The sequence below is a fragment of the Cetorhinus maximus genome, chromosome 34, assembly GCF_964194155.1.
Source record: "Cetorhinus maximus chromosome 34, sCetMax3.hap1.1, whole genome shotgun sequence".
Classification (NCBI taxonomy): Eukaryota; Metazoa; Chordata; class Chondrichthyes; order Lamniformes; family Cetorhinidae; genus Cetorhinus; species Cetorhinus maximus.
In genome coordinates, this window is record NC_135912.1 from 11244243 (window position 1) to 11262838 (window position 18596).

General features: G+C 54.4%; 1 protein-coding gene across 5 annotated transcripts in view; it reads right to left on the reverse strand.

The window, feature by feature from the left end:
- The window catches only part of LOC144671781 (lysine-specific demethylase 6B-like), a 72171-nt gene that overhangs the window by 34144 nt on the left and 19431 nt on the right, over positions 1–18596 (reverse strand). The gene's annotated exons all lie outside the window — the stretch shown is intronic.

The following is an 18596-nucleotide window of genomic DNA, read 5'->3' on the forward strand; positions in this document are numbered from 1 at the left end:
AAGTTTGTGCCAAGGGGGGAGGGGGGTCACAGGTCACAGACAGAGGAGAGAGAGACAGAAAGAGGGATAGAGGGAGTGAGAGAGAGACAGAGAGAGACAGAGGGAGACAGAGAGAGGGGGAGCCATAGAGAGAGACAGTCAGAGAGGGAGCGAGAGAGCAACAGAGAGAGAGGGACAGAGAGAGACAGACAGAAAGAGAGGAAGAGAGACAGGGAGAGAGAGGGAGAGACAAGAAGACAGAGAGAGATAGAGAGACAGAGAGGTAGGGAGAAAGATGAAGAAACAGAGTGACAGAGAGAGAGACAGAGACAGAGAGAGAGAGAAACAGACAGAAAGAGAGACAAAGAGAGAGGGAGAGACAGAAAGAGAGGGAGAGACAGAAAATGTGAGAGAGAGAGAGAGAGAGAGCTGGAGAGAGGGAGAGAGAGGGACAGAGACAGAGAGAGAAAGACAGTAGGAGAGAAAGAGAGAGAGACAGTAGGAGAGAGAGAGAGTAGGAGAGAGAGAGAGACAATGAGAGAGATAATGAGAGAGACAGAGGAGCAGGGAGGGAGAGAGAAACAGAGAGAGAGGGACAGTGAGAGAAAGGCAGAGAGAGACAGAAAGAGAGGGAGAGAGAGAGACAGACAGACAGAGGGGAAGACAGACAGAGAGGGACAGAGAGAGACAGACAGACAGAAAGAGAGGGAAAGAGACAGGGAGAGAGAGAGAGAGGGGGAGAGACAGGAAGACAGAGAGATAGAGAGAGACAGACAGAGAGACAAACGAAGAGACAGAGCGACAAAGAGAGAGAGAGGCAGGCAGAGAGAGAGGGAGAGAGAGAGAGGCAGACAGAGAGAGAGAGACGGACAGAAAGAGAAAGAGAGAGAGACAGACAGAAAGAGAGGGAGAGAGGGGGAGAGAGAGACAGTAAGAGAGAGACAGTGAGAGAGAGAGAGAGACGGAGAGAGAGATGGAGACAGAGAGAGAGAGACACAGTAGGAGAGAGAGACACAGACAGGAGAGGGAGACAGGGGAGAGAGAAAGACAATGAGAGAGATAATGAGAGAGACAGAGAGGGAGAGACAGACAGAAAGAGAGGGAGAGAGAGACAGAGAGATAGAGACAGAGAGGGAGAGACAGAAAGAGAAGGAAAGACATACAGAGAGAGAGACAGACAGAGAGAGAGACAGACAGAGAGAGACGGACAGAGAGAGCGGGATAGAGAGAAAGGGACAGACAGAGAGGGGCAGACAAAGAGAGAGAGGGGCAGGCAGAAAGAGAAAGAGAGACAGACAGAAAGAGAGGGAGGGAGAGGGAAAGACAGAAAGAGAGGGGAAGACAGAAAGAGGGGAAGACAGAAAGAGAGGGGAAGACAGAAAGAGAGGGAGAGAGACAGTTAAGAGAGAGAGAGAAAGACTGTAGGGGAGAGAGAGAGAGAGAGACAGGAGAGAGAGTAGGAGAGGGAGAGAGACAGAGAGGGAGAGACAGAGAGAGAGAAAGGGAGGGAGAGAGATACGGAGAGCCAGAAACAGAGGGAGACAGGGGGAGAGAGGGACAGAAAGAGAGGGAGACATATAGAGAAAGAGAAAGGGAGAGAGAGAGAAAGACAGTGAAAGAGAGAGAGAGACGAAAAGAGGGAGAGAGAGATAGACACAGAAAGGCAGACAGACACACACACACAGAGGGGAGAGAGTGGGGGGGAGAGAGACAATAGAGAGGGAGAGAGGGGGGGATAGAGAGAGATAGACAGACAGAGAGGCAGACAGACAGAGGGGAGAGAGTGGAGGAGACATAGACACAGAGAGAGAGAGAGAAACATAGAGAGACAGGTAGACAGAGATAGATAGACAGAGTGGGAGACACAGATAGAGAGACAGACAAACACACAGGGAGGAGAGAGGGAGAGAGGGGGAGAGAGAGAGAGAGACAGTGTTCCAGAGACAGGGAGAGACAAAGAAAGGGCGAGAGAGAGAGGGGGTCAGAGGGGAGAGGGAGAGGGGGGACAGAGGCAGAGGAGCAGGAGAGAGGGGGAGGAGGAGGGGGAGGGGGAGAAGGAGGGGAAGAGGAGGGGGAGGAGGAGGAGGGGAAGATGGGGAGGAGGGGGAGAGGGGGGAGGAGGGGGTGAGGGGGGAGGAGGGGGAGAGGGGGGAGAGATGGGAAACAAGGGGGAGATAGGAGGGAAGAGGGTGAGGGGAGAGAGAGGGGGAGAGAGGAGGAGAGAGGAGGGAGGGGCGAGAGGGGGAGAGAGGAGGGAGGGGTGAGAGAGAGGGGGAGAGAGGAGGGAGGGGCAGGAGTGAGGGGGAGAGAAGGAGGGAGAGAGGGGAAACAAGCGAGATGGGAGAGAGAGGGGTGAGGGGAGAGAGGGGGGAAGGGAGAGAGGGGGGAAGGGGGAGAGGGGGGGAGAGAGGGGGGAAGGGGGAGAAAGGGGGAAGGGGGAGAGAGGGGGGAAGGGGGAGAGAGGGGGGAAGGGGGAGGGGGAGAGGGGGGGAGATGGGGGAGGGGGAGAGATGGGGGATGGGGGAGGGGGGAGAGGGGGAGAGAGGGGGGAGGGGGGAGAGAGAGGGGGAGGGGGAGAGAGAGAGGGGGGAGGGGGGAGAGAGAGGGGGGAGGGGGGAGAGAGGGGGGAGGGGGGAGAGAAGGGGGAGAGATGGGAAACAAGCGAGATGGGAGAGAAAGGGGGGAGGGGAGAGAGGAGGGGGGAGGGGAGGGAGGAGGGGTGGAGGGGGGAGGGGAGAGAGGAGGGGGAGGCGGGGTGGTGGAGACAGTGGGGAGAGAGCGGGGGAGAGAGGGGGAGAGGGAGAGAGTGCGGGAGAAAGAAGAGGTGAGAGGGGAGGGTGGGAGAGGAGGAGAGAGATGGAAAGAGAGAGGGGAATAGAGAGGGGGAGATGGAGATGGGGTGCAGAGGTGGGAAAGGGGGGGTGAAGAGGGGGGGGGGAGAGGAGACAGAGGGGGGAGAGGGGGAGGAGAAGAGAGGGGGGGTAAGAGAGGGGGGTAGAGAGGGGGGGGGGGTAGAGAGGGGGGGGGGGGAAGGAGAAGTGGGGGGAAGAGAGGGGGAGGAGAGGGGGGGGAAAGATAGCGAGGAACAGGCAGAACTCTTTTCAAATCCATCTTTAAGCTTTAAAACAACATCCCTCCCCCTGCAGTAGCTGCTGACCTGTGGCTGACCCGAACCCATCGCAACCATCCCACCTTCCTCACCACACACGTGTGTTCCCACTGCGTCCATTCAATGCCAATGAGAAGAGGGCACACTAACCACCCCGCTACCCCACCATTCCCCACCCACCATCCCACCTCGACCCAGTGGTACTGAGGTTGATTCAATCCTCCCCATCTGACCCTGGTTAGAGGGTCTCACACACAGTCAACAGCAGGTATGGGGGGGGGGGGGGGGGGGGGGGGCGGCAGGGGGAGACAAGTGAATTGGGATCAGGGGAGTGGGTTCAGGGGAGCAGGGGGGTCAGGGGAGTTGGGGGGGTCAGGGGAGCAGGGGGGGGTCAGGGGAGCGGGGGGGGTCAGGGGAGCGGGGGAGGTCAGGGGAACGGGAAGGTCAGGGGCGCGAGGAGGTCAGGGGAGCGGGATGGTCAGGGGAGCGGGGAGGTCAGGGGAGCGGGGAGGTCAGGGGAGCGGGGAGGTCAGGGGAGCGGGGAGGTCAGGGAAGCGGGGAGGTCAGGGGAGCGGGGAGGTCAGGGGAGCGGGGAGGTCAGGGGAGCGGGGAGGTCAGGGGAGAGGTTGGGGGGGGGGGTTCAGGAGGGCAGGGGGGGTACAGGTGGGGGCTCAGGGCATGGGGACGCATGGAGTCAGGGGAGCCAGGGGGGGTGGGGCAGTGGAGTGGGGGGCAGAGGAGCCTGAGTATAGGTGGGTGGGGTGGGGTGGGCAACCAAGTAGGGGTTGGTAGGGAGTATCTGAGTAGAGGGTGGGGGTGGGGTCAGGCGTCCTCGATTTAACAAACCGACTTATTTAAATGAAATTTCTTTCCCGAATGACGCTGCTGCTCTACGACTGGGCCACCAGGAGGAGCTGGAGGTCCACTTTCTGTCAGCGAGTTGCTGCAATCTCAGCTCCAACCGCAGGAGCCACTCTCTCCCCCCACCCCATCCCCCAGGTTAAACCCCCTCCCGCACTGAACTGGTCATTCAGGACTTTCCCCAGCCTCGTGTATCACTTTCACAATCTTGCCACACCCATGAACTCCTCACTGAGCTCTACCCTCATGTTACCTTGTAGATCCAGCCCCAGAGAGCTTACGAGGGCTGACTATTCAACTTGGTAAGGCATCGCAGCCCAGCCTGAAGCTTACGTCTGTTGTGGGAGTGGGTAGCCCCCATCCCCTAACTTGGCAAGGATTTGGGCTCTGATTAACCTAGAGAGGGGGGAGAGCACCTGACTTGCCAGCAAGCTCCCCCCCCGCCACCTCAAATCTCTGAGACAGCCCAGCCTCCTCTTACACAGCCCCCCTCCCACAACCCCTCCTGACAATTTTCTCAATGAAATCGAATTTCCTGGCATGACCGTACAATGAATGCGGTTTGGCTTCACTCTCTGACTGCAGAACTGCCCGGCTCCTGCATTAATCGACCCAGTACCTCCCACCCCTTCCTCACCAAGACAGACCTGTCGATAAGATTGAAGCACAGGTGTGAGAGTCTCTCGGCTGAAGTGATGGGGCCCTGGAGTCGCTCTTGTTAAGGACTTATGATGCTCTTTATTTTCCCTCAGAGACACTTACAAGAATTGCTCTCCCTCCCTCCCTTAGCCCCCCTCATGATCTCCTCACCTCCCTGTCCCCAGCTTCTCGGAATTAAACCTCATTCCCCTTTTCATCACAAGATTTCAAAAATCACAGAGGTTTGGTAAGTGTGACTCAAAACGGCTGACGAATGGGAATTTCACAGGTAACCCATGACAACAGCTTGTGACACAGAGAGAGGGAACCAATCGGTGAGCAGCAGTGTTATGCTGAAACAGGAAGTGATCTCAATTGGAGGGGGGAATCCGTGTGATGTGACGACATGGCTCGAACCAGGCCACAAGCTCTAAATTCATCCCAGTGACACCATTTCAGAGAAAAGGACATTCATTATTTAACAGGTGACTCATTTTGTGAATGCCATGTGCTACTTGTTACATTCACTGACACCCATCAGCTTGCCAAGTTCCCTGTCAAAATATGAGAATCACGGAATGACACAGGAAATGGACAGAATTGCTACAGTGCAGGAGGAGACCATTCTGCCCATCGTGTCTTTACTGGCTCTCCCAATGAACTCTCCCTTACTGCCATTCGCCCGCCTTCTCCCCGTAACCCTGCACATGCTTCCTTTTCAGATAACAGTCTAATTCCTTCTTGAATGCCTCAATTGAACCTGCCTCCACCATACTCTCAGGCAGTGCATTCCAGACGCGGACCACTCGTTGTGTGGAAAAGTTTTTTCTCATATAGTTTGCTTTTCCACCACTCAGCCCTTCGTGCCTGTGCCAGCTCTTTGAAAGAGATATCCAATTAGTCCCACTCCCACTGCCCCCCCCACATTGCTCTGCAAATTCTCCAATGTTTCTCCTATTCCCCTTTTGAAAGTTCCACTGCCCTTTCAGGCAGCACCTTCCAGATCACAGCAACTCGCTGCGGAAAAAAAATTCTCATCTCCCCCTCTGGTTTTTTTTTAACCAATTCTCTTCAATCTGTGTCCCTCTGGTTACCAACCCTCCTGCCACTGGAAACAGCTTCTCCTTATTCACTCTATCCAAACCCCTCATCATTTTGAACACTTCGATTAAATCTCCCCCTTAACCTTCTCTGCTCCAAGGAGAATAATCCCAGCCTCTCCAGTCTCTCTCCACATGAACTGACGTCCCTCATCCCTGGTCCCATTCTGGGAAATCTCCTCCACACCCTCTCCAAGGCCTTGACATCCTTCCTAAAGTGCGGAGTCCAGAATTGGACACAATACTCCAGCTGGGGTCTAACCAGTGTTTAATAAAGGTTTAGGATTCTCACAGCAATCAGTCAGTAGGAACTTGCCTTTATATAGCACCTATCATAACCGCAGGGCTTCCCAAAGTGCTGGACAGTCAATAAAGTAAGTGACTTGAAGTACAGTCCCAATGTAGCGAACCCTGTAATGTTGGCCACAATCCTCTCCACTCTAGAAACCACCCTATCCATTCACAGCACTCAGAGGGCAGTGCCTTCTGTAGACCAGGATATGGGTCTGTATTTCACTTTTTAGTGAACTAGCTGCCACCAAATCAGCAAAGACAAATGTTTCACACAAAACTAGCAGAAGGTTCCTATAGCAGGCGTGTGAATCAGATTCTGAAACCAATAGATGTCATCTTTTAAAAAATAAAGGTCATTGGGGTCAGGACGTTATAGGAAATGAAATGTTGCAGCCACTAACGGAAAAAGGATCCAATTCCAGTCAACCACCTTCACCAATTTACAAGCAGCACTTGTTGATGTTCTTGTGAACCCCTCCCACTGCAGACTGCATCCTAAAGGAGTGTGTGGCTACAACAACACTGAAGAAGCTGGACACCGTCCAGGACAAAGCAGCCCACTTGATTGCCACCCCATCCACAAACATTCACTCCCTCCACCACCGACACACAGTGGCAGCAGTGTATGTACCATCTTCAAGATGCACTGCGGGCATTCACCAGCGCTTCTTAGACAGCACCTTCTAAATCCACGACCACTACCATCCAGAAGGGCAAGGTTAGCTTCTTTCTTCTTAGACTGTCTCTCGGTGTCGAGGATGACTTGCTTCCACACTAAAAATTAGTTCTTAGGTGACTGAAGAGTCCAATGCGTGACCTACAGTCTGTCACACGTGGGGGGCAAATGGTGGTAGGGGGTCAGGTTGGCGGGGGGGGTGGGGTGACCGAGTTGCCACGCGCTGCTTTTGCTGTCGACGCTTGGCTTCAGCTAGCCCTTCACGATGAGACTCGAGGTGTTCAGCTCCTTCCCGGATGCTTTCCCCTCCACTTTGGGCGGTCTTGGGCCAGGGATTCCCAGATGTTGGTGGGGAAGTTGTACTTTTTCAAGGAGGCTTTGAGGGTGTCCTTGAAGCGTTTCCTCTGCCCTCCTTGGGCTTGCTTGCCATGTCGAAGCACCAAGTACAGCGCTTGTTTCAGGAGTCTCACATCAGGCATGTGGATGATGTGGCCTGCCCAGCAGAGCTGATCAAGTGTGGTCAATGCTTCAATGCTGGGGATGTTGGCCTGAGTGAGAACACTGACATTGGTGCGCCTATCCTGCTAATGGATTTGCAGGATCTTGTACATCTCTGAGCCATATAGGAGGGCGGGTATTACTACTGCTATGCAGACGTGAGCTTGGTGAAAGGTTTGAGGTCCTTGTTGACAATAGGCTCCCAAGGTGTGGAAAGTGGTCCACATTATCCAAGGCCTCATCGGGGATTTTGATAACCATGGGGTAGTGCAGTGTGGAGGGGGCAAGCTGGTAGAGGGCCTTTGTCTTATGGATGTTTAATGTAGGGCCTATGCTCTCGTACGCCTTGGTGAAGGTGTTAACGATGGCTTGGAGCTCGGCCTCATCTTCATACTGTAGTTCAATGACGGAGGATGGGATGTCCTTGGATCTGGCCTGCAGGCGGCAGAGGTTGAACAGGTTCCCGTTTGTTCTGTAGCTTAGCTCCACTCCAGCGGGGAGCGTGCTGAGGGTGAGATGGAACATTGCAGCAAGGAAGATCGAGAAGAACGTCGGTGCAATGACACAGCCTTGCTTGACCCCAGTCCAAACATGGTTTGGGTCTGTGGTAGATCTGTTGGTCAGCATCACAGCTTGTATGTCATCGTGGAGCAGGCGGAGGATGGTGACAAACTTTTAATGGCAGCTGAGACGGAGGAGGATGCTCCATAATCCTTGGCGGTTGACAGTATTGAGGGCTTTTGTGAGGTCAAAGAAGGCCCTACAAGGGTTAGTGCTGTTCTCTGCATTTCTTTTGCAGTTGCCGTGCGGTGAAGGTCATGTCCATTGTGCCTTAGTGGGCAGAATCAGCATTGTGACTCTGGGAGGAGCTCTTCAGCCACAGGGAGAAGGTGATTGAGGAGGAGTCTTGTGATGACCTTCCCTGTGGTCAACAGCAGGGAGATTCCTCTACAGTTACCATAGTCGGATTTATCACCTTTCTTCAAGATGCAGACACATGGAAACACCACCACCTGGAAGATCCCCCCAAGTCACTCACCATCCTGACTTGGAAATATATCGGCCGTTCCTTCACTGTCGCTGGGTCAAAATCCTGGAACTCCCTTCCTAACTGCACTGTGGGTGTACCTACACCACACGGACTGTAGCCGTTCAAGAAGGCAGCTCACCACCACCTTCTCAAGGGCAGTTAGGGATGGGCAATAAATGCTGGCTGAGCCAACAATACCCACATCCCGTGAAAGAATTAAAAAAAGCTGTCACCACATAGTGAGGCAGGGCTGATTTTGTGCACAGCAGGATCCCACAGGCCAAAACGCAGCTTGTTGGCACCAGTTGAGGCAAAAGATTTCACTTGGAGCAAAACTCCCCCCGCCCCTCTCCCTCCGTCAGTGCAGCACTCCCTCAGTACTGACTCTCTGACACTGCAATACTCCCTCAGTACTGACCCTCTGACAGTACACCACTCCCACAGTACTGACCCTCTGACAGTGCAGCACTCCCTCAGTACAGACCCTCTGAGTGCAGCACTCCCTCAGTACTGACCCTCTGACAGTGCAGCACTCCCTCAGTACAGACCCTCTGAGTGCAGCACTCCCTCAGTACTGACCCTCTGACAGTACAGCACTCCCTCAGTACAGACCCTCTGAGTGCAGCACTCCCTCAGTACTGACCCTCCGACACTGCAATACTCCCTCAGTACTGACACTCCGAAAGTGCAGCATTCCCTCAGTACTGACCGTCCCAGGTGTCCTGGGCCAAGATTTCCCCTTCGAGCAGCATCACTAAAGCAGATTCTCTGGTCATTATCACAGCACTCTTTGTGGGATCTTGCTGTGTACAGATCCATGTTTCATACATCATAACAGTGACAACACTTCAAACAGTGCTTTAGAACATGCAGAGATAGTGAAAGATGCTATGGAACTGAACATCCTTTTCTTTCCTGTACTGCAGGTAAATGTACGGAGCAATCACATATCACCTGAAACACAAGCCACTGCTCAAAATTAAAAGCACATTTAACAATGAATGGAGCAAAATCAACAACTCTGTCGGAATGAGTTTCTGAGTGACAGTGTGAGGGAGCTGGATTAACATCAGTACAGATACAGTCAGTAACACAGGGCGCGGGGAGAGGTGGGTTTCTGAGTGACAGTGTGAGGGAGTTGGACTAACATCAGTAGAGATACAGTCAGTAACACAGGGCACTGGGGGTGAGGGGTTCCTGAGTGACAGTGGGAGGGAGCTGGATGAACATCAGTAGATATACAGTCAGTAACACAGGCTGTCTCTAGTCATTTGCTTTTTGTTCACAGATTTTTCAGCAACTCCATTGCCAGCCAGTGACCCTTACAGAAAGTTCAAAATGAAACCAAACAGATAAGAAATAGGGAATGGAAGTGGAGAAACAGACTGTTAGAGCGGGAGCCTGGAGTGTAAGATAGAGGTGGCAGGATATTGCAGCTCTATTTGTAGATGCGGACGTAACTGTGAGACTGACAGGAAGGCAGCATAATATACACACACAGGACCTGTTTCCTCTTCTGCCTGTGACTTCCTACGGAACAATTATATACGCTGGGAGTAATCTTTAGAAAAAGACGTAGCGTGGCGGAAATCTGCGGCCTCAGTCACGGGGCTGTGGGTGGGGTGTTGGCGGGGGGGGTCATAAACCTTTCTGATGGAATGGAAAGACAAAGGCAGGGTGGGGGTGGGGTGAGGGGCACTTTGCATGTCCCTAAGACACATTTCAAACCTCAGCTGGTAACAGGAAAATTCTCAATTATCATCATTCTGCTGTTGGAGTCAAAGCAAGAGAGAATTTAAACATCTACAATTGAGCATTATTTGTAATTGCTGCTAATTTCGGCCTCTCAAACATCCCCAGATTCTATCGCTCCACCATTGGTGACCGTGCCTTTAGCTGCCTGGGGCCCTAAGCTCTGGGATTCCCTCCCTAAACCTCTCTCCCTCTCCCTCCACCTTTAAGACGCTTCTTAAAGTGACTTCTTTGACCAAGCTTTTGGTCGCCTGTCCCGAATATCTCCTCACGTGTCTTGATGTCCAATTCTGTCTGATAGTCGCACCTGTGAAACACCCTGAGAGATGCTATATATATATAGGTGCTATATAAATCCAGGGTTTTGGTCAAACTGCCAAGGTATCGACTAATTTCCATTTCAGAAAGCCTTCCAATCTCAGCCGGGGTGTGTGTCCCTGCACCCCCCCCATGACACCCCAGTGTGCGACTCTGCACCGCCCCACCTCAAACCCAGTGTAGGTCCCTGCCACCCCACCAAGGTACTGCCAGAGTCCTGTTGCCCAGAATACCACTGTCTTTCCAAGTATTAAGTCAAAGCCACCATTCTCCTGGCAGCTTGTGTGGGGAGAAAGCACAATGGAAGTGGCCTCCATGCCATGTGTCTACGTGCCGTCAAACTGCAGATGTGAAATTCGCTCAATCCCTGTCAAATTGTTCCCGTGCTGCCATTGACCTCAACACAACATGAACCCTGGAATCTAACAGGGCAGGAGGTGGTCATTCAGCCCTTTGCTGGCTCTCATTCCTAGCCTATTCAGCCCACTGTCTCGGTTCCTACCACCCCTGCCCATCCACCAAAAGTGGTTCCATTCCTCCTCACCCTTAAAAAGTTACCTCACATCCAATATTTTTATCCATCTTGTTTTATTAAGATAAAGTCTTCAGAATTCCCTTTCCCCCTCAGTTTGAGACCGGGCACCCATGTCCCAGTAACACACTGTGGAAAAAAATTGCTCATTTTGCTGCAGACATTAAATTAACCAGTAATTCACTGCACTGCTCACTCCAGACATCACCTCAGGGCAGGGTTTTAAATTATATGTCTGGATAGTCTTAACTACACGGCAAAGAGCTCACAAGGCCCAACTTTACACAAAGTCCTGGCACATCCTGACTCATCACAGTCACAGCAGGCAGTTTGCCGAAGCTGCATGTGTCAGTGCCACTTCATGGATGTTCCTGTGCCTTTAAGGAGGAGGAATCAATGGTGTTGAGTGCTTCCAATAAAGAAGGCCCAAGGCCCAGGCCCAGGCCCGCCCCCAATCCCCTACCAAAGGACAGGAGTTTGTCCTCAGATATAAATTGAGTCGGCACAAGGCAGCCCAGTCCTGGAGCATCCCCCACCCCTCCCTGTTACCTTATTCCTGATTTGTGAAGTGAATCATCCTGACAGGATCCCATTCCCTGATTTTCCACTGATCTACACTGGCCCAGGTCCAGCAACATCTTCAGTTTAAAACTCTCACCCTCATGTTCAGATCCCTCCCTCTCGCTGTAACCTCCTCCAGCCCCTACAACCCTCCCTATCTCTGTAACCTCCTCCAGCCCCTACAACCCTCCCTATCTCTGTAACCTCCTCCAGCCCCTACAACCCTCCCTATCTCTGTAACCTCCTCCAGCCCCTACAACCCTCCCTATCTCTGTAACCTCCTCCACCCTTACACCCCTCCCTATCTCTGTAACCTCCTCCAGCCCCTAGAATCCTCCCTATCTCTGTAACCTACTCCAGCCCCTACAACCCTCCCTATCTCTGCAACCTCTTCCAGACCCTACAACCCTCCCTATCTCTGCAACCTCTTCCAGACCCTACAACCCTCCCTATCTCTGTAACCTCCTCCAGCCCCTATGACTCTCCCTATCTCTGTAACCGCCTGCAGCCCCCCACATCCCTCCAAGATCTCTGTGCTCCTCCAATTCCAACCTCTTGAGTGTCCCCCACTTCCCATCGCTCCACCTGGTGGCCATGCCTTCAGCTGCCTGGGACCTAAGCTCTGGAATTCCCTCCCTAAACCTCTCCACCTCTCTCTCCTCCTTTAATATGATCCTTAAAACCCACCTCCCTGACTGAGCTCTCAGTCACCTGTCCCCAGTATCTCCTTCTGTGGCTCAGCGTCAGAGTTTGTTTGATAACTGTTCTTGTGAAGCATTTTGGGGCATCTTACTACAGCCATAGTTCAGAAGGCACTTAGCAACTTAATCCATTGGCCCAGGGCAGATCACGACACTATCAGTATATAGTTACAGCCTGGTTTATTCTCAGTGACCAGTCCAGGGTTTGCAGTCAGTGCTAGGAGGGGCAAAGATTGGTGTTTAACAGCTGGAACTGACTAATTAAACTCCAGTTAACCTGCACTGGTTATATTGTAGTCCTGTACCCCACAGTAATGATGTTACTGGACTAGCTGCAGGAATTCAGATTTCACCATTGTGCTTTGAACATGGTGAATTCAGCTTTTTTTTTAAATTAATGTGGAAATATCAAATTGGCTTTAGGTTAAGTGGCCAGGAAGCTGTCAGGATTGAGATGAGAAACATGGCTGGTTAATTGACAAGCCACAGCTACAGTTATGGTGACATGGCTGCATTCAGAGTCACTGATTTTAATCGAAAGTGTCTCACACACAAATACTCCTGCAATATGGAGAAAGCCAGCTGACGCCGTTTATATTTACTAAACGTTTCAGTGTTTACTGACCAAGGTTAAAACATTCAAACAATCCTCACTCCCTGCATTTACCCATATCAAAAAAATACACAAAAGAGGTTAAAGTTCACACGCAGATGTATGTTGGCGAGTTTCATGATGTTGTGCACTGGGGGAGCGGTTCAGTGCGGGGTGGGGTCAGGGGCATCCTGAGAGAGGGAGGGGGAGGGAGGAAGGAGGAAGAGAGGAGGAATAGGGAGACAGACAGAGAGAGAGAGAGGGGTGAGGGAGAAGAGGGAAAGGGAGAAATAGAGGGACTGAAGCAGAGAGAGAGGGGAGGGGGAGAGAGAGAAGGGAGGGGAGAGGGGACGGGGGGAGAGGGGAGACAAGAGGGGGAGGGGGAAGAGGAAGGGGGGAGAAGAGGGAGACAGACAGAGAGAGAGGGGGGTGTGGGGGAAGAGGGAAAGGGAGAAATAGAGGGAGAGAGGCGGATAGAGAGGGGAGGGGGAGGCAGCGAGGCGGAGAGAGAGGAGAGAGAAAGGGGGGAGAGAGGGGGCGAGAGCAAGGGGAAGAGGGAGAGCGGGGAGAGAGGAGGGGAGAGATGGGGGAGAGAGGGGGCAGAGAGAGAGGGGGAAGAGAGATGGGGAGAGAGGGGCTAAAGAGAGAGAGGGTGGGAAGAGAGGGCGGAGAGATGGGGAAGAGGGAGAGGGAGAGGGGGTGAGAGAAGGGGGAGAGAGAGAGAGGGGGGAGAGAGAGGAGGGAGAGATGGGGAAGAGGGAGAGGGAGAGGGGGTGAGAGAAGGGGGAGAGAGGGGGCAGAGAGAGGGGGAGAGAGGGGGCAGAGAGAGGGGGAGAGAGGGAAGAGGGAGGGAGAGAAAGGGGGAAGGCGGGGAGAGAAGGGCAAGGGGAGGGAGAGGGGGCAAGGGGGAGGGAGAGGGGGCAAGGGGGAGGGAGGGGGGGGAAGGAGAGGGAAGAGGGAAAGGGCAGAGGGAGAGGGAGGGGGGAAGAGGGGAAGAGGGGAGAGAGAGAGAGAGAGAGAGAGAGAGAGAGAGAGAGAAAGAGAAAGAGATGCTATGCATCTTCCCTGGCAGGTTAGGGGTTAAAGCTGACAGTCTGGGTGCTGTTGGAGGCTGTCTTTGACTCAGCCCGTCTGTTCCTGACGACAGGGCCTGTGAGCGAATCATCAGGGCAAAGTCATCCACCCTCCTCACACCGCAGACCCCCTCCCCTTTCCCACCCAGGCCCACATCACAGCAATGAGGTCAGAGCTGAGATTTAAAGGGCAATCAGTGGCAGTAATGTGTCTGGGAAACAACCTTACAATCTGGAGCTTCAAACCTCACCCTCGTACCGATCCACCAAACCGCTGCCAACCCCCTTGCCCTGCCGACATCTCCTCCCTTTGATGCCTCCACCGCCATCCCCTCCTGCTGACCCCCCCCGCCGACAACCCCGCTGATTCCCCAGCCGACATCCCCTCCCGCTGAACTCCCCCCCCCCGCCCCGCCGATATCCCCACCATGGACCACCCCCTCCCGCCAGCCTACTGACCAGCATCCCCCAGCCACCTTTCCTCTGAGCAATAAGACAAGGAGAGAGCGTGCCCGAGTGTCAGGTCCAACAGTCCTTTCAATCTCTCTTGACTGTACTTTCTCCACTTGCTGCCACTGCTTGGCTTTAAAAAAGGATGATTTTATCTGATGAAGATTCACATATTTTTTGCAGCTTGTTTCCTCTTGATGCCTCCCACAGCTCTCCATGGTGACAGAAGCTTTCCCTTTTTAAAAGGAACTTCCTGCAAACAATTCCACAAGAGGCCAAATTCCGATTGTCCGGAATCTTCCACTCCCTCTCCCTGGTTTATCTCCCTCTAATCCTTCCTCAAGGTTCATTTCTGTTACTCCTCACCCCCAATTCCCAGCTGCACTCTCCGCTATTTTAATCAATGCTAGGATGTGCTGGAGCTCAGTGCCTCACACTCTGCCCCTCCCCTCTGAATTACACAGTTGTGGGTTCAAGTCCCCACTCCAGAGACTTGAGCCCCTAATCCAGTCCCTGTACTGAGGGAGTGCTGCACTGTCAGAGGGTCAGTACTGAGGGAGTGCTGCACTGTCAGAGAGTCAGTACTGAGGGAGTGCTGCACTGTCAGAGGGTCAGTACTGAGGGGGTGCTGCACTGTCAGAGGGTCAGTACTGAGGGAGTGCTGCACTGTCGGAGGGTCAGTACTGAGGGAGTGCTGCACTGTCAGAGGGTCTGTACTGAGGGAGTGCTGCACTGTCAGAGGGTCAGTACTGAGGGAGTGCTGCACTGTCAGAGGGTCAGTACTGAGGGAGTGCTGCACTGTCAGAGGGTCAGTACTGAGGGAGTGCTGCACTGTCAGCGGGTCAGTACTGAGCGAGTGCTGCACTGTCAGAGAGTCAGTACTGAAGGAGTGCTGCACTGTCGGAGGGTCAGTACTGAAGGAGTGCTGCCCTGTTGGAGGGTCAGTACTGAGCAAGCGGTGCACTGTTGGGAGTCTTTCAGTTGAGATGTTAAACTGAGGGCACCATCTGCCTTCTCAGATTCCACGACCACTATTTGGAAGAAGAGCAGCTGAGGGGTGTTGGGGGAGAATTCTCCCCGGTGACCTGGGAGCGGGGGAGGGGTGTTGAGGGAAAATTCTCCCCGGTGACCAGGGAGCGGGGGAGGGGTGTTGGGGGAAAATTCTCCCGGGATTCTCCCTGGTGTCCTGACAAGTTTATATCCCTCAGCCAACATCACAAAAAAAAATCTGATTCTCACACTGCTGTTTGTGGGATCTCGCTGTGCACAAGTAGGCTGCTGTGTTTCTTACATTACAATTCTGACTCCACTTCAAAACGTGAGTGATTAGCTGTGAAACATTTTGGACTGTCCTGGGTGCGAGTGATCAGAAACTGGATCCAATCGCAGGGCCAGCCTGTTGGCCACAATAACAGTCTCCACAGGGAAAAATGCACCTGTTATAATTCGGACAACAGGTGAAGGGGTGGGGATGGGGTGAGTGGGTGGAGGGGGGGATGTTTTGCCCTCGGACTGCGCTGAGCTGGCTAGTTTTAGTTGGGGTGGTGGGGTAAGAGTGGAAGGTGAGAAAATGGAACAGACACGACAGATGATAGCAACCGTTGAGACCTTCCAGCTTCTCACAGCATCTCCTGGGCTAGGAGAGAGGGAAAACAGCCCAAACACACATGCCCACCACTTCAGGTTGCTCATGAGGGCAGCACCTGTCCCAGACATGATGCCTCATGTTGTTGAATAATCCGTAAGGTTTACAGCTGGGCAAGTAATCACTTTCCACTTTTGCAGCTTTCCTGGGACCACCCAATTCCCACCCTCACCCTCAGCAGGCAGCAGGCCCTCACCCTAATCTAGTCCCATGCTTCTTAGCCTTCACTAGGCCTCAGGGGCCACCGCAGAGCTGGTTTCATCTCCTCCTGGTCATGGGGACCTCTTTCCTGAAGGACCAGGAGCAACAAGTAGCAGAGTTTGGTGACACCTCGATCATGGTGCTTCGCCACTGCACCCCCCAACAACCACCCGCACCCCCTCCCCACAACCACCCACACCCGCAGCAGTTACAGGACATTCCAACAGAGATAAGGAGAGACGTCACCTCCCAAGGAGAAAGAAACAGTTGCTGAGACAGAATTCTGATAAATAAAACATGCAAACATGTGTAACTCCGCAGGGAGGAGCAAAGGAAAGTGAGAGGATGAGACAGCAGGCAAGTGTGACTGGAAGGGAGAGGAAGAGAGAGAGGGGCTGGGGGAAAGGGGAAGAGAGGGAGAGGGGGAGTGCATGTTTGAGGGAGAGAGAAAGGTGGCTCTAGGCATGTGAGAGAGAGAGAGGGAGACAGAAAGAACAGGCAAAAAGAGGGGCTGTGCGCACGAGAGAGAGAGAGAGAAATTTGTTAAAAGTGATGATCGTAGCAATTTGAATCCATGTGTGTATATATACATATATATATATATATATATATTTTAACCTTTGTAAATTAATAAAATGTTCCATTTAGTTTAATGTATAATCTTGAGAACTGGTGGTCTGATTCCTGAATTTAGAGTCACATCTCAAACATAAGGCTTAAAATTATAGATTATGACAGTTGCTTAAAGTTTCTATCTGGGATTTTTAAATAACTCAGCTTTACCAACTACATCAGTCATAACAACTGGGGCAAAGCACGAGTGCGAGAGGGGCCATGCATAAGAGAGAGAGCGGGGCCGGGATTGAAGGGAAGGAGAGCGGGACCAGGAGCGAGAGGGGAGGAGAGCGGGGCCGGGAGCCAGAGGGAAGGAGAGCGGGGCCGGGAGCCAGAGGGAAGGAGAGCGGGGCCGGGAGCCAGAGGGAAGGAGAGCGGAGCCGGGAGCCAGAGGGAAGGAGAGCGGGGCCGGGAGCCAGAGGGGAGAGCGGGGCCGGGAGCCAGAGGGAAGGAGAGCGGGGCCGGGAGCCAGAGGGAAGGAGAGCGGGGCCGGGAGTGAGAGGGAAGGAGAGCGGGGCCGGGAGCCAGAGGGAAGGAGAGCAGGGCCGGGAGCCAGAGGGAAGGAGAGCGGGGCCGGGAGTGAGAGGGAAGGAGAGCGGAGCCGGGAGCCAGAGCGAAGGAGAGCGGGGCCGGGAGCGAGAGGGAAGGAGAGCGGGGCCGGGAGCAAGTGGGAAGGAGAGTGGAGCCGGGAGCCAGAGCGAAGGAGAGCGGGGCCGGGAGCGAGAGGGAAGGAGAGCGGGGCCGGGAGTGAGAGGGAAGGAGAGCGGGGCCGGGATTGAGAGGGAAGGAGAGCGGGGCCGGGAGTGAGAGGGAAGGAGAGCAGGGCCGGGAGTGAGAGGGAAGGAGAGCGGGGCCAGGAGTGAGAGGGAAGGAGAGCGGGGCCGGGAGTGAGAGGGAAGGAGAGCGGGGCCGGGAGTGAGAGGGAAGGAGAGCGGGGCCGGGAGTGAGAGGGAAGGAGAGCGGAGCCGGGAGCGAGAGGGAAGGAGAGCGGGGCCGGGAGTGAGAGGGAAGGAGAGCGGGGCCGGGAGCGAGTGGGAAGGAGAGCGGGGCCGGGAGTGAGAGGGAAGGAGAGCGGAGCAGCGCATAAGAGAGAAAGAGGTGCCTTGCACGAGAGAGAGATACCGCGCGGGAGAGAGGGGCCACACGCGGGAGAGAGGGGTCACACGCGGGAGGGGCCACACGCGGGAGAGAGGGGTCACAAGCGGGAGAGAGGGGTCACACGCGGGAGAGAGGGGTCACACGTGGGAGAGAGGGGTCACACGCGGGAGAGAGGGGCCACACGCGGGAGAGAGGGGTCACACGCGGGAGGGGCCACACGCGGGAGAGAGGGGCCACACGCGGGAGAGAGGGGTCACACGCGGGAGAGAGGGGTCACACGCGGGAGAGAGGGGTCACACGCGGGAGAGAGGGGTCACACGCGGGAGAGAGGGGCCACACGCGGGAGAGAGGGGTCACACGCGGGAGAGAGGGGTCACACGCGGGAGGGAGGGGCCACACGCGGGAGAGAGGGGTCACACGCGGGAGAGAGGGGTCACACGCGGGAGAGAGGGGCCACACGCGGGAGAGAGGGGCCACACGCGGGAGAGAGGGGCCACACGCGGGAGAGAGGGGCCACACGCGGGAGAGAAGGGCCGCACATGTGCGGGAGAGAGGGGGCTATGCGCGTGGGAGAGAAGGGACTTGCACACATGGGCGCAAGAGAGGGAACATGAGAGGAGCCATGCGAGATGGGGGGACCACGCGAAAGGGGGCCGCGTAAGACGGGAGGGCCCACGTGAGATGGGGGTACCATGTAATATGAGACAGAGACTGTGAGAGGGAGCGAAAGAGTGGGCCATGCGCAAGAGAGGGAAATCACGGGAGGGAGCACAGGAGGGAATGCAAAATGGAGAGGGAGTGTAAGAGAAAGAGTGAGAGAAAGGGTGTGAGAAAGTGCGAGAGAGAAAGAGTGGGCCCACGGGTGAGAGAGG